Here is a 15,950-nt window from a genome sequence, read left to right on the forward strand (position 1 = left end):
ATTACATGTGCCAAGAAAGAGCTTATTTCCCTCTAATGAGTACAGAGAGGGGTGACTAGCTTAAATCTGTCTGACATGATCGAAGTAAACCCCAACCACTACACTCTGTTGATAGACTGACAGGCAACAATTAAGACAGAAAGTGATAGAGCTGTGTAGCTCACCATGCTGAAGACCAGCCTCCAGACCACTTATCAGCTCATACACAGAATAGCTAATATCTGGTAGATGCCTGACATGCTCAGCAAGACCTGTACTTGAAATGCCCCAGCCTAGGCTTGCATTAGGGCTGGTCAGCTAGGAGTAGAGTATGTCATTCTCCAGTCTGATACAGCAAAGGTAAAAAGAAACCAACACAGAAGGGGATCTACTCAACACAAAATAGCACATTATAAGATCTTGATCTTCATGGTTGACTTGGCTGCCTTTACCGAAAAACTGGTCTGTGTTATGTGCTATTTTGGATGGCACCAAATGTGAAAATTATCATTGTGGAAATGGCTTTCAAGTACATCCCTTCATTCCTATCCCAGTGTCTCCCAGTAGAGAAGAGCTGTGCCAAAGCAGTAAAGAAAAAAAGTTCCAGACACTTGACTAAAGAGCACAACATGCTATTTGGTTTCACTTAGTTTAACTGACAGTTAGCACTTTGACTGCTCTAAATCTGTCTTGGAAATTCATAGACAAGGGATTCGGCACAGAAGAACCAAGCTGTATGTTAATTTGTTTGGCATAGCTTTGTCATGTGGGTTTTTATTTTGCAACTCACAACCAAAATGAAGGGTAGTTGAGATCAAAGTCCTTTGCTGCTTAGACTCTAATGTTCAGGGAAAGGTAGAGGTGCTATTTTAGATAGGATGAAGTCTCTGATTTCATGTCATTAAAACCGAATGTCTCAGTTCCTGAGAGCACACAAATGCACCTATAGTTGTGCTTAAAGACAGAAGAGTATGTAAATACTTTGTTAAAGGAAAGGTGAGATTACATGCAGTATGTCTTATTTCTCTCTTGCATTGACTTATTTGGTTAACACAGGAAAAAAAAAAAAAGCCATATAGGCATGGTAACTTGGTTTTAACTGGGTTAAAGTTAGAAGCAGATTAAAGCACAGAAGGGGCTATGATGCTGAACGGGAATTACTAGTTAGAGTTGATCTCAAAATGTCCTTGCCTTTCATCAGTTCAGAAGTAGAAGTGGATTCAAATGGAGAAGTCCAGCTTATTGTGGAAGACTTTGCCAAGGGTTTGATTATGGGAAGAATTTATGACAATCATTTCCTTCCAGACAGTCTAGACAGAGTTGGAGTTTCTTTGCTTCCACAACTTGATTCCGAGAGTTTCTAGAGCCTCTAATTTTTCAAATTTGCTTTACTGGATCTGGTTGGTCAAAGCAAGTTAAGAATCATCTTTTCTTTTTTCATTTCCACTGAAAATAGTCCTTGATACATTTATTCAGTGTAACGTTTTGGCTGAAATTCTCATTCCAAGACCTTAGTGTCAACAACAGATTCCAGATTCCTGTTTACTTTAATTGGCTTTGCTCTAAGCCACAAGTAAAGATTGCTAAACTCAAAGGCATGGAGTGGCTGTCCCCTGCTTTCAGTGTGGGCCTGCATTACTTTCCTCCTTGGGCTTCTTGTATGAATGTGTTTTTGGAACCACTTGAATCAAGAATTCTGTTTTCAAGTGGGCACTTAAATATAGGATTCTGAATCCATATTTAGAAATGGATAAAAATAACAAGAAGTTCTTCATGTAGTTCTCCATGGAAATTTCTTGGCTCCAAGAACTTTCAAGATTTTTGATTTTGGACACCATATTTGCTAGCATAAAGACTGCTAAAACTTTTCCAGTTAGAATTGGTAGCAGGATTTTTCTTCATATGTTGCCGAAATCCTGCATGTTTCAAGAATTTACCAGGGTCTGTGCTCATGGTATGTGGGCTTAATTTCTATGCCCACGTAGATGAAAAAATATGACAGATGTACTGATTTTCTACAGTTGAGCACCCAGTGATAATTCCCGGTGTCTTGTTTTAAGTTAGCTCTTCAGAAAGAGTAATTTGATCTGCTCTCTGCCCATCTCTTATACCTGAGATTGTTTTGGGTTGGGATTTTCCAAAGTGCTCAATGTTGACTGAATTCCATTCTCAAATGTACTGGCAGCAATTACCAGTGATTCATTAGGAGCAGAGGTAGGCCAGAATCTAGACCTTATGAGAGAATCCACTATGGATTCTGTCGTATGGTGTCTACCTCTTGAAGGTCTTCTTCTGGGCCTTTTTACTGGTGGCTTCATAGAGAAATGACCTAAGAAAACTCAATTGGTTCATCTAGTTGGGGTAACTATTGCTATTGACATGAATTTTTTGAAATTTGTAGTGGAGGGTATGAGAAGTATCTTTTATTGGCCAGTGCACTGTGAACTGATTTATCAATGCAACCTGCTCCATTAGCTGAGAGGCCTGTGGTATCTCTCTCAAGCAGTCTCTGGTTTTGAAGTATTTATTGTTTTCACATTAGAGTGTGATGGACAGGAGATGTGTGGGTACATATGACCAGCTGTACCCTTTTGTGCAAGCTGGAAAAAAGAAAGTTTAGGGAAAGGTGTCCTATCAAAATCCTTCATGAATTACACATTATGAAAAAAAAATAGCCCCGGTGGAATCTGGAGACCTGTAGCCAAGGATGTCCAGAACTACACTCAAAATAATCTATCACCTTTACTATCTCTCCTATTTTCTATTCTGCTCACAAGGCTCTTTTCAACCTCCTCCTCACTTCATGATCCCAGTTGTTTTAACCAGGTGATGGTGGTATAGGAGATAGCACATTTGGACATATTTTCCCTCATGTGGGTTGTCCTTCTCACCCCACCCATGCTCTGGTTGTGATGATGCATATCTATGGGAGTCAGTGGGAGATCTTTTCACAAACACTCACAGTGTGTTGTCTCTTGTGGGCAGAGATGTTGCTGTGTTAGCCATCATTATTTGATCTGCCTCTCTGACAAGATTACTTTAAAGCATAAATATTGGTTTCTGTGCTTAGCTGGGAACACACTATAGTTATAGTTAGAGAGTTGCCTGTGTGGCCAAGTCCAGTTCCTCAGCTATGCTGGGATTGCCTGTTGCTATGGAATGGGAACTGTGGAGAACAAAATCTGGGACAAGGAGTGTTGCTTGTGAAAAAAGAAATACACCTCTTTGAGTATGTCGGTAAAGAGGGTTTTTTTTTTGGTAGGGTTTTAATTCTTCCTTAGGACAATCTTAACTGCATCAAAATATGCCATAGTTGAGCCGGATATACTGAAGTCAATGAAATTTCATATGGTTGAGTGGGAGAGATGGAGAAGACTTTGATTCTACCTTCAAATGACAGAAGTAGAATTTAAATTCAGCCTAGAAACTCCTCCGCACTCCAGGCTTTAATTTTGCCTGTCCTATAGTAAAGGTTCATTTATCAAGTTTCAGTTTGGAATAGAACTGGAAATTTCTCTTGGAACAAAATCACTGGCATCCAGTATGGTCTCCTGTTATGCTTCTTTCTCAAGCAGGAAAGAGCAGAGGGCAGAAGATGAGATAAGCAGAAAATAGTATCCTCTGTAGGACAGAAAAATGTACTTCTCATTGGAAGTGGCATAGGAGCATAGGAGAGAATGAGATTCCCTGAGGGAAGCCTTTTTCTTAGGGTTTCTCTGAACATGAGCATCTTTTATGAGGTTTCTGCAATGCTCAAGGCCAATTATCTGGCTTTGGCCCAGTGTGCTGCCCTGAGGTCAGCTCTAGTTTTCGACAAAAGCATTTTTTTGAACAGTTTTCTAATAAACATTAAAGAGAGCTTCAATGAAAGATGTCAGTGGATCCTTAATGGCCTGAACTTTCTTCTGAATTCTGCAGATTTCAAGAGATTTCTGTATGTTGGCTTTTCTAGACAGAGCTGAGCTTTCAGAACTGATTGGGAATGGAAGAGATCAGAAAACCAATGCATTGCAGTAGTTGAGTATCTGAGGCTTGAGAGTGGACACTGGAAAAAAAACAACAGAGAAAGCATTTAATTGGCCCACAACTGGCTTAAGCAAGGGCATGGTTGTGATGGAATGGCAAGATCTATATGTATCAGAGGATGGAGATGAGTAGAAAAAGGCCAGGGAAATGAGAAGAAAAACTCTGGCCAGGGTGAACTGTTGGGATGCCAAGCGGGTGCAGTGCAGCTGGAGCTGGTTGGCTGGAGAAGTCCATGTTTGTATAGAGAGAAGGAGTCCTTCTGGGAAAAGGCCCAGTGAAGGTGCTGCATGTGACTAGAGACTTCAAAATACAATTTTATGGGGATGGAGCCACTGAAAAGTTGGAGTGTTAAAATAATGATGAATACTATGACTCTGCCCATGGGGCTGGAGCAGGGTTTGCTATTCTGCTCTCGTCTCATCACAATGCAAGACCAGGGTGCCTTACAGCCAGGTGAGGTGTTTGTAGATGAGATGCAGCAGAGAGCAGAATAAAACCTCCAGCATTTTTGGGGGTAAAAACAATTATTTGGGTGATATACCAGAAATAGCTAGGGGAAATCTGAAGGAGATAAGACAGCTGTATTTCTCTGGCTAACATCTTCAGCCAGTTTGTGGATAAGATCCTTTTCTCTGGGCTCTTTTGCTGGTCTCTCTGTGCAAGTGCCACAGGGCTACTGTCAGGGCAAGGTCATAACCATGCTTTAACTACATGGCATTTTTTTCACATGCAGTGGGAAATACTTGCATTGTTTTTGCAAGTCAGCACAGGTGGAAGGTTAGGCCTGTGCTTAGGCTGCACCTTTAGCACTGTGCTCAAGTTTTGTGTCCCTCAGTTTGAGAAAGGCAGTGAGGCTCTAGAGTGTGTCCAAAGAGGGGCAACAAGTCTGTTAGTGGTCTGGAGAACATCTTATGGGATTGTTCAGTCTGGAGAAGACTCAGGGGTGACCTTACTGCTCTCTACAACTGCCTGAAAGGAATCTGTGGCAAGGTGGGGGTCAGCCTCTGCTCCCAGGTAACAGTGATAGGATGAGAGTGAATGGCTTTAAGTTATGTCAGGGGAAGTTCAGGTTGGATATAAGGAAAAACTTCTCCAAAAGAGTGGTGATATGCATTGAAATTGACTGCCCAGGGAGGTGATGGAGTCACTGTCCCTGAATATGTTCAAGAAGAATGGAAATGTGGAACTGAGGGACATGGTTTAGTGGGCATGGTGGGGATGAGTCAATGATTGGACTACATGGTCTTCATGGTCTTTCCAACCTTAATGATTCTATGATGCTATGATTCTGAATCACCCATCTTTAAGGAGCAGCTCTGACCTAGTAGCCCTCTGGGGGAAGGCAGAAAATGCAGACTCTTCTGCATTTTTCTTAGAGAGGGAGGAGCAGGGCAGGTTTCTACCTGGGGATGCAGTCACCCTGGCAGCACAGGGGTCGGGGGTGGCCTTTGTGATGATTCTTGCAACACTGAGTCAGGGTTGTGATGAACTAGCCTTGCATAAGCAAGAACGCCATCGCCAGTGGTAAGCTGAAAAGCGCCGAGCTCTATTTTCAAAGACAGCTCAGGAGTTATTTATGTGCGGAAATGCTCCTTATCTCTTAATTCCCAGACTGATGGGTGGAAGATATGCAAAGAGTGACTTCTGTCAGAGGCGAGCTCACCAGCACTGCTACTGTCTTGGCAAGAGGGGAGGGCTCTCTCAGCCTTCCCTGGTAGCAATGCTGACTAAGGGCCATAGGAATCTTAATTCTTGGCCCAGAGATAGAAAGCCAAGCTATCTGATGGGCTGGTTGGCTGATAGTTAATATCCTGTCGCTGAGCAGTATGTAGTCATGATATAGCAGGTTTTTTTTTTCCACGCACCTGGAAGACCAGAGAGTGAAAACCCAGCAAAGCATCCATTTTGAGCTTAAAGGATCAGATCCATCCTGAAAGAGTCTAAATTGGGCCCATTTCTTTATCTTCTAATGAATACATCAAAATTCCTTGGTATCAAATACATTATTATTTTTTTTTTTTCTCCATTATTAGACTCAGACATTGAGGCTGGAATCTGAAATTCAATCCCATTTCCTTGTGGCACATTGTTAGTAAGAAGAAATTTGCAACTGGAAATTAGTTAATGATTTCTTTGTAAGTACAGCAGATGGATGGAAATCCAGCTTCTTTTCCCCAGCTGCAGCGACTGGCATACTAACTAAAAGTAGTAAAACATTTATTAATGAGTGGGGTAGGCAAAAGAGAAAAAAAATCCTGCAGCAATGAACACAGGTAATAGGGTGTCATTATTACAGAGCTATCTGTCAGAGTAGGACATGCATAAGAATTAGGTGTCTTGGAAAAAGCTGTGAAAAAATATCTCTAATTCTGTTCGATGGAATCAAATTTCAATTTTCACGAACTTTTCACAGACGATATATTTGTGTCTAAAGAAATCATATCTCTTAATGGGTAATAATGACAACTTTATTTATGCTGAATGACATTTTTCTACTGGTTGGGCTGGAAAGCACTGGGAAATCGTGTAGGGGAAAAAAGGAATCTCACTGATAATTTTCTTATCTGTGGTGGGGCATCCTGGATTGTGCTGAAAAGTGAAAATAAAAAACCTTCTACTGCACGGGGCTCTTAGAGTGTTTATAAAGTAGAAGAAAGAAGAGACAAAAAAGCTGGGTTTTGCATGGGAAGGGATTTTCTAACATATTCCTTTTGGGAGAATGGGATGGAAAGCTCTGGCTCGTTGGATGCCTGGCTCTTGAGAGCAGTCTTGCTGGCAGTGGGAGGCTGAATTCTCTGTTTGAATGCTTTGCCTGGCCTCAGTCTCTGCTGTCCCTGATTCAGGCAGCCAGGCAGGCAGCTGCCAGTTAAGAAGCCAAAGATGTTGGGAACAGGTGGCTGGAAGACCAGTGGAGGCATGGCTGCCTCTGAGAGGAGACAAGGGAGCTCTGGGTGCCACAAATCCCCAATTCTCATGCTTCTAGGATCAGATTGACTCTCTGCAGCAGGGGAGGAATAGATGTGATTCCTTAGGAACGTGATGCCTTAGGAAAATGTGAGGGTTTTGCTCCTTGCATCCCACTTGCAGCCTTGAAAATGGCAACTGAGACCATTTCTGGGTTCATGATGCAAATATCCTTGCCTTGTTCTGTCTTTCTTGCCTTTCCTTTCCTTGTTTCCCCTTTGCTAACTTTCATGTACCATTCTATACTTCACTGCAAGTGAAAAAGAACATCTCAAACTAACTGAAAGATTCTTCAGATGGCAGCATTTCGAGTCAGCCCAAATCACTACATACTATCCGCAGATGTCTTGATCCCAAGGGAGCTGCAGTCAGGAGCTGCTGTATGTGACTCAAGGTGACAAAATTAGGCATGAATAGTGGTTCAGGTGCTGATGCATCATTTCTTTTCTGTAGTGAGAAATTGGATGAGAAGGTTCACATGAGCTCATTCGGTCTTTATGGGCTTGAACCAGCTTCCATTGGAGTCAATAAGAATCTTTCCATTGACTTTAATGAGAGCTAGATTGGATCCTAAATTAGTACCTTCAACCTTCAAATTGTTTTGCAGTGCCTATCCCCATCCATAATTAACATAAACTGACTGCGATATTCATCAACAGGAAAATTACACGAAAATGTCCTCAGTAGGTTTATTCCTGCTCTCACTGGAGATGATAAGAGTCTAGCAATTAACTTCAAACTGGCTGGTTGTCTGTATATCGTGATTATAAAATATCTTGACATATTTGTTAGGTAGAGTTCAGTTTGAGCAACTTCTTAATTGCATGTCAGGAAGGAAAGGTTTGGCTGTGACCAAAGAAGGCCACACTGAAAAATCAGGCAGCATTAAGGAGCACGGTTTGACTTTGTGGCTACATAAATCAGTATTTCAGTTTCTCATTTGGTATTCACTGAAACGAAAACATAATCTGAGTTAATTGCTCTTCCCCAAGGTGCCTTGTTGCGCAATGTTTTATAAAATTAAAGCCTGTTAAGTACACACGAAGAAACATACTTTAGATGCAGAACATAAAATACTAGCACCTCTAATTCTGCTGTCATGTATGGTTGATTAACCTGGTACAACAGAAGCCTTGGGGAGAGTTTCTGTGCTGTTAGAAAACATATTTCCACTTAAGGGAATTCAGACAACAAAGAGATCTCACAAATCGCATTGATGGAGGCTAGGCTGACATTTGGGGCATCCGAGCTCTCTCACAAACCTGTAGAACTGTAGAAGATCAGGGAAAAAAATGTAACATAACAGTTATCTGTCACTCCAGTGCCTTCTACAGCAATTAAGAAATTATTAATCCAGCCCTATATCCTTTGCTCAGGCAATGTTCCTGCTGGCATCAGTGGGAATTCTGTCTGGTCCTGGAGTGAGTGTGAAGAAGGGAGAACAGCATGGGGAACAGGGGAGATACTCTCCATGCACCTGCACATTGCAATGGGAAGGTCAGTGTGCTGCCATGCTTCTGGGTGGGACTTAATGGTTTTGATTTTTCTCAGCTCCTCAAATGTATAACAACAGAACAGTCGAAAAAACCCTGTGAGATGGAGTGGACTGAGCGTGGGTGATATCCAAGGGGAGGATGTGGTGGTCTAAGATTAACAGAAGAAATGCCACGGGCATCTCTCCATGCCCAGGTGCTCTGGATTCTGATCACTGCTTGCAGATGCCTCCCTGGGGCAGGCAGGGAGCTGTGGAGTGCAGAACAAGCACATCGCAGCTGCCTGTTGGACCAGAAGCTGCTCAGGAGTATGTGGGAAGATCAGGAAGGCTTATCAGATAGTGTGCAGCAGTGAAACTGCCTCGTAAGGCAGAGTGTGGGAGACAGGGGTACTCCAGTGGAGACCAAGCTGAGAGCTTGCCAGGTGTGCGTGGTTAGAGTTAAGGTGAATGGAAGATTCTCCCAGGATGAAAGTGAGTCCGTATCTTTATAATGAAATCAGCTGGTGTTTCAGGTTGCTACCTGCTTCTGCTTGGGACATTCCCTGTGTCTTGGCTGTCCTCAAGGCTGGCCCGGTAGCCATACTTCAGTCTGACCTGGACCAAAGGAAAAGTCACAGGTGATATAAATGGGCAGGTTCTCAGTATGGTTATAATCCTTGTGTTTCTCTTCCTTTTCCCTGACATTTTCCCTACAGACTGCACAGAGACAAAACCTTGACATGGGATCCATTATCTGCAGCACTCCTTGTTTGTGTTTGGCCCACGCCAGCAATGCTCAGGCTGATGAATAAAAAAGTGTTAGATGAACTGTGTCCATATGCTATGCTGTGTGTCAGCACATCCTTTAGCCTTTGCTTGGGGCCATGTTTTCACTTAATTCATTCTCCCTAGTGGGGGAATCACATGGAAACAGCCAACATGCATTTAGAACTGGAAAAGGAAACCTGAGGCTTTGCCAGTAGGGTATAGAGGTGGCCAACCTCACACCTAAGTGGAGTGCTGTGCAGATGACAGATCTACATCTAAATTAATCCCCCTCATCTTTTGAAAAAAAAAAAACAAACATACTTTCAGAGGGCAAGTTTTTTGATCTCTTCGAGGCAGAGGAAAAAAAATGAGGGGATTTGGATCTATTCTGTCAATTTAGGGTGGGTAACTGAAGCCTTGCAAACTGATCTTTGACTCCAGTTGTTGCACGATGGTCAGCTTTAAGAGCTAGTAACATGCTTAGAATGAAGTAGGGAATTTTACACTACCCATGACCCTTGAAGGGAGAGGATTTTTTATTTGGCTTCACAGAACATGACTATCCCCCTGACACCTGCGTAAATGGACCTTTGGGCCTCTGCCAGACACTTTCTCGGTGCTGAGTAGAAAAAAATATCAGATCTTCTAAAGGATGTTAGAGGTACATTACCAGCTTTCTGAGCCTTTGCAGCTTTCCTAGACTTCCTACAAAATAGCACTGGTAGTTCAAAAAGTTCTGTAGCTTCTTTCTGTAAAACTTCTGGGGTTGGTGTCCAGGCCTGCTTGAATGAAAAACTCTTAACTTCAGCAGATGCTGCCTCACCCCCTCCTCTGCTGCTATTTACTATTCCACCCACAACACATCAGAGCTGCTGCAGATTGTGCTGTGGCTGCTGCAGGTGTCTGAGGCTGGAAATTTCAGCTGCTTCCTTTGCTATATCTGAGCTTTCCAGCATCAGATATTGAAAGTTATGGGGAACTGACCTGCAGGTCAAACATGACTTTCACTGACTGGTTTTATGCAGTGTAGCCTGTAGACCAGTTTGGCTCTCTAGGCTGGAATCTGGATGCCTTAATTTAGGGCAACAAGCTGAGAAAGATGGAAGAAATGAGTCTCCATGAGATCTTCAAATGGTTCTACCAGGCCTTGAACACTTGGAAACTTCTTGAATATATTGACTAATGTTCTGTCACTAGCTGTCTTATGTGACCTCTATGAATAACCTATGCGTGGTTCCAGTAATTCTGACATTAAGTAATGTTTCCAGTCTTTCAAGAACTTTACAGATTTAAGTAAACTTTCATACTGCCACATATTTTCACAGCAGTTCTATCTTGTAAGCTATGGTAGAAATGTGTTGGTATATAAATCCCACCATTCTCATTCTTTGAACATGAATGCTATCGGTTTTCAATGTTAGGCAGATAGGACAAATATATTTCTATACTGGATCCTTTCTTTTGATCACTGGGGATATATCAACACCTGGTAATTCTCTGAGGCCTGCCATGGTGGAGCCTGTCTTTCTAAAACATATGAAATAAGTCCAGACAGAGTTTTGCTAGTCCAAAATTAATATTCTGAGTAACAGGGGTATACTCATGCTCTTCTCCTGGTGCTATACACACAAAGAAACAGAAATAGTACGGTTTATTTGATAGACCCTAGTACTGAACTCAGGAATTCTTGGCTCCTAGCCCTGTGCTCAAACCTTTACTCCTCCAGCACTCAAATAAGGGCCCAGTATATTCTTGGTAATTATGTACAGTGATTTGTGCAAGTGTAGTAGAACAATGCCATATGCTTAGGTTCCTAGGCCAAATTCTCATTTTGGCATTACTCCACCAAATGTAGTAAAACTAGGCCAATAAGAGCATTTGACCCAGCATGTTTCTAGTCTGTAGGGATTGTAGAGGTGGTCTTGTGATTTTAACATAAAACTGCTTCACGGTGATAGTTCAGTCTTTATTTCATGCACAGAAAGGTTTAGGGAGAAGTAGCAGCTTGCACTGAGGCTGCATGAAATTAGCCAGTAGTAAACATTTCCACCATTTTCATCAATTCTTTTCTCTATAATGTTCTATTTGATTATACTTGCAGACCTGAGAACATACAGTGTTATATTAGCTCTGTTTTAACTGGAAGGATTTTTGGTATTATTGGTAATCTGATCTGGAAAAGGGGATGTTTTCTATACCAAAAAATGGCCAGCTAACCAAGAATGATAGAGAAAACAGCTGCCTTAGGTAGAGAACTGCAAATACAAACAGCTTCTGGGTTTAAACGTTTTCAGTAAGTTCTATCTTGAAAAAAAAAGATCTATTGGAAACCAATGAAAAGGGAGATAGGGACCAAAAAGTAGGTTGATGTCTGTCTAAAATAGAGTGGGAAGAAATTTCCCCTATCTTCCATTAGGAATGGGGAAAAAAAGCTTCACCCTGACATTTTCAATCAAAACAAAATACTTTAACAAAAACGGTAATTTGTAAATGTGTTCCATTTTCAACTCACGTCAACATCTCTTTGCATTTCTTGACAATGACAAATGATTCAAGGGAAACAGAGTTTGGAATCCTGATATAGAATGATCTCTGGCCAAAACATGTGAAGAACCTCCTATAATAGATGGCTTTGATGTGGTATATACTTATGGGCAGACTCAGAGCATTGACTTCTGTGACGTTCTTAGAAGGAAAACACTCTAAGTGAAAAACTGCACTATGGAACAATGGCTTCCATGAAACAGTATTTTGAAGGAGAAAGACTATTTTGTTGAACTGATTTGAATTAAGACATTTTGGGTTTTTGAAAAGAAATGTTGCATTTGAACTGAGCTGTTCCAAATGACATAATGAATTGCAGTTTCTCAATGGGAAAAAAAAAGCATCAAATCTGCAAAACTTTAAAAGCTGTGTCTGCTATCAGGAGATCATTTCAATAAATAAATCCTGAATATTTGAAATCAAATACAGTCCCTTGCTCTTCATCACCAGCACATTTGACCAACTTGTTAGCTTCAGCTTTGGAGAGGCACCAGGGAGTACTTATCCTTGTTTTATAAATTTATAAGTAGGAAAAGAAGAAAAAAAAATTACTTGCCCCAGGTTCCAAGACTGTCTGAACTACTGAAAATGTATCCTCCATCCACAGCATTCTGAATTGATGATACAACCTTCTCATGGAAAGTACAGTGCAGATAACTTTCACTCATTAATTATACATTGATTCTTATTGAATTTCTTGCTTTTAATTTTTGCTGGTTAGTTGTTTTTGATTCTCTGTAGGAGAACTAAATGAAGGGAAATTACAGCGTCCTTAAAAATATCTTCTATGAATTTATTGCAACAGCCTTTTCGAAGGGCTGGCAAGTCTTCCTATCAAGTAAAAGAAAAGCAAAGTGCAATGTTGCATTGTAATATGCCTAGAGCATAGGAAGTTCTGCATGAATGTGCAAAGAACTTCTTTATGGTGAGGATGACAGTGCACTGGAGCAGGCTGCCCAGGGAGGTGGTGGAGTCTCCTCCTCTGGTGTAGGAAACCTGCTTTGGCAGGGGGGGTTGGACTTGATGATCTCTGGAGGTCCCTTCCAACCCCTACGATTCTTTGATTCTGTGATTCTATGTTCTCAGTAAATCCTGTACTTTTTTAGTGATAGTTTTGTCTTCTTGTATTGCACTAAAATGCTCACTGCCTCTCAGTGTGCTCTGAAATTTATCTGGAAGTACGTAAGCATACAAAATGAAGCATATTCATAAAATAAACAGTAATAAAAATGTTTACCAGTGTCTCAATAACTCCTGAGGAACTTTTACCTCTTCTACTGATTTCAGGAGAAGAAAATACTTTAAGAGTTGGTGAAAATATTGAAAGTTATGAGATAGATAGACAAAAATAGACTGAAAAATGGGGAAGAAATGACCTGTTGAATATATTGTGTGTGAGGAGAGAAGACAAATGACTAAATATTACAGAGTGTATGCTATTCATCTAAACTTGCACTAATAGACTATGAAAGAAATCAGAAAAGAAAGGATGATTTATCTAACAGGTTGGTCCTTCATTCTGAAGCAGAGAACTTTGTGTTCATGGCAAAGAGAAGGGGAAGTGATTTGTGGGGCTATACACGTCTAATCAGGCTCTCTGAACTAGGCACTACATTCGGTTGTTGTTTGTGATGAAGTGCTTGGAAGGTTTCATGAAACGAGCGAGCATCTTTGGTGGGTAGAAATCTAGCCCACAGGGAAACGTGGCTTAAATTAGCACAGTGATCTTTGTTTTAACTTCAAATACACTAACTCAGTGGAAAAGATAAACAATTTTTGTGTCTTTCAAATATTACAATTGTTATTATTGTGTTTTCTCGAAAACTAGTATAAAGACAAAATACAATGAAAAATAGAGGCTGAGTATGCATATCATACTCATCATACAGTGCTGTTTTAGCTGCCTCTGGGTTCTGACTTGCACTGTCTTCAATTTGGAAGGAGGTCATTAGGTTTGCACTTGCTCCCAGTCCTTCCTCTAGAGATGCTCTAAAGAGAACTTAATTTGAATGATAACTGAGCTCAGTGTTTGTAGTGTAGTGGGAGTTTGCTCTAATAATTCTTTTAGGAAGTAAGAATCCGTGAAAGTTAATCAGAAATCTCTCTATGACATTGCTTGTCGGGAATTACAAATACAAGTAAAAGGTTAACTGTACTCTAAAATCTCAGGCAATTTCTGCTTATAAATTCTCAAGGGGAAATAAATATATATTTTCATAGAATATCAGAGTAATTAAGGTTGGAAAGACCACCAAGATCACGCAGAAAACCCATGCCTACCATGTCCATTAAACCATGTCCCTCAGTCCCACATCTCCATGTTTCTTGAACACCTCCAGGAGATGGTGATTTTATATCCTCCTTGGGCAGCCTGTGCCAATGCATCACCATGCTTTCTGAGAAGAAATCTTTCCTAACATCCAACCTGAATCTCTCCTGGCACAACTTAAGGCCATTTCCTGTTGTCCTATTGCTAGCTGTGTGGGAGAAGACAAGTTATCTGGGAGAAGAGACTGATTTTGCAGACATTAGGTGAACATTAATTCTCTGTCTTAATTTATATCAGACCAGCAGTACTACTCTAAATACTGACAAGAGAGACTTGGAGCTCCACAAATTTTGTGTTTGGTGCCTAATTTGGAATGTTGGGATACAATGAGAACTTAGATTCAGATTCAGCATTTACTCTGATCTTTATTGCCTAGGAATAGAAATCTTGAAGGTATGTTTTTATGGAAACAACAGATCAAGGCTTGATAGACACCAGAAAGCAAATTAGATTTTATCATGTACTAGAAAAAGAACAGAACAAACCAGAAAAAATGCACTGTACCATTGAATAACTCTCTAGTGCTCTTGCACTTCCAATATGGCATGTAGTTCTGGTTTTCTTTATTTCAGAGAAGATATGTCTAAACTAGAAAAAGTAACCAGAAGAGCAGGGAACAGCACAAGGAATGACTGATATACTGAAAGAGTTCATTCTTCAGAACAGATGACTAAAGAAAGATGTGAGAGAAGTTCCTTCTCCACTCATGGAGAAGGCAAACAGGCAATAGTTTTTAAACTGTAGGAGTCTTTGCCACAAGATCATGTGAATGTTACAAACTGATTAAAGAGGAATCCTTCTGAATTAATTCAATTCAAAGACATCACTTATATTTAGGGAGAAGTTGTTCAGAAGCTTAGGAAAAAATAATTGAATAATATTTCTTTCTATGTTCCTATGCTCATCTCTTATGCTTATCTTTTACTATTGAGTTTAGAATTGTAGAATCATGGAATGGGTTGGGTTGGAATGGATCTTAAAGATCATTTGTTTCCTCACTCCTGAATGGGCAGGGTTGCCAAACACTAGGTAAGACAATAGCTTCAATAGCTTTACTAACTTCACTAGCTAAAACTTTCATTTTGTGATATGTTACATTATAGTCTTTGTCTTCAGTAAAACTTCTTCTTGAGAATATAAACTGAAATTAGTTAATCCCATGTAACCTTGACTGACACCTTATTATTTTGTCTATGTCTATCCCAGACAGCCAGTTGTCACAATAAATCTACCTAAACTATTACTGACAACACTAAATCCTGAGCATTACGATCAATATTGTATACACCATGAAGTCTTGTCTGGCTGAGGGCTCTGGGTTCTCCTTAATTGTCTGACTACAGGTCTGTCTGACAGTATTGCTATTCTATTCGAAGGAGCATCAAAGACAGGAAAGTTATGGTTGCTGTGTGAGCCCAAGGATGTTGCTAAATATTTTGGTAGCCCACCTACACTTTCTTTATGTTTTGTTTTATTTGGCAAGAAGTTATTTTGATGGCCCCAGTAACATATATCTTTTCTTGCTTGAAAAGATTTTTGTTCCCTTTAAACTTCCTTTATATGAACTCTTATGTCATCACTGTGTTGACAGAGTGGCTCTGATGGCAGGGATTCAAAACCTAGTTGCCTCTGTCAGCCAGTCATTGAGTTAATAACAAAACAAGGACTGTTAAAGGTGTACCTAGGCAAAGCAGAACTGGAATTGCAGGAGAATAACTTCTCGAAGTGCCCAAGGGGAAAGCTGAATAAACAAGGGCTTCCAGCCTGTTCAAAAATGTGTCAAAATGACGTCTGCAAAATGTAATAATGGCTTAATAGAAACTCAGGTCATACATTGTCCAGTAAAATATGAATGTAAACATTTGG

This window comes from Excalfactoria chinensis, chromosome 1, assembly GCF_039878825.1.
Source record: "Excalfactoria chinensis isolate bCotChi1 chromosome 1, bCotChi1.hap2, whole genome shotgun sequence".
Taxonomy (NCBI): domain Eukaryota; kingdom Metazoa; phylum Chordata; class Aves; order Galliformes; family Phasianidae; genus Excalfactoria; species Excalfactoria chinensis.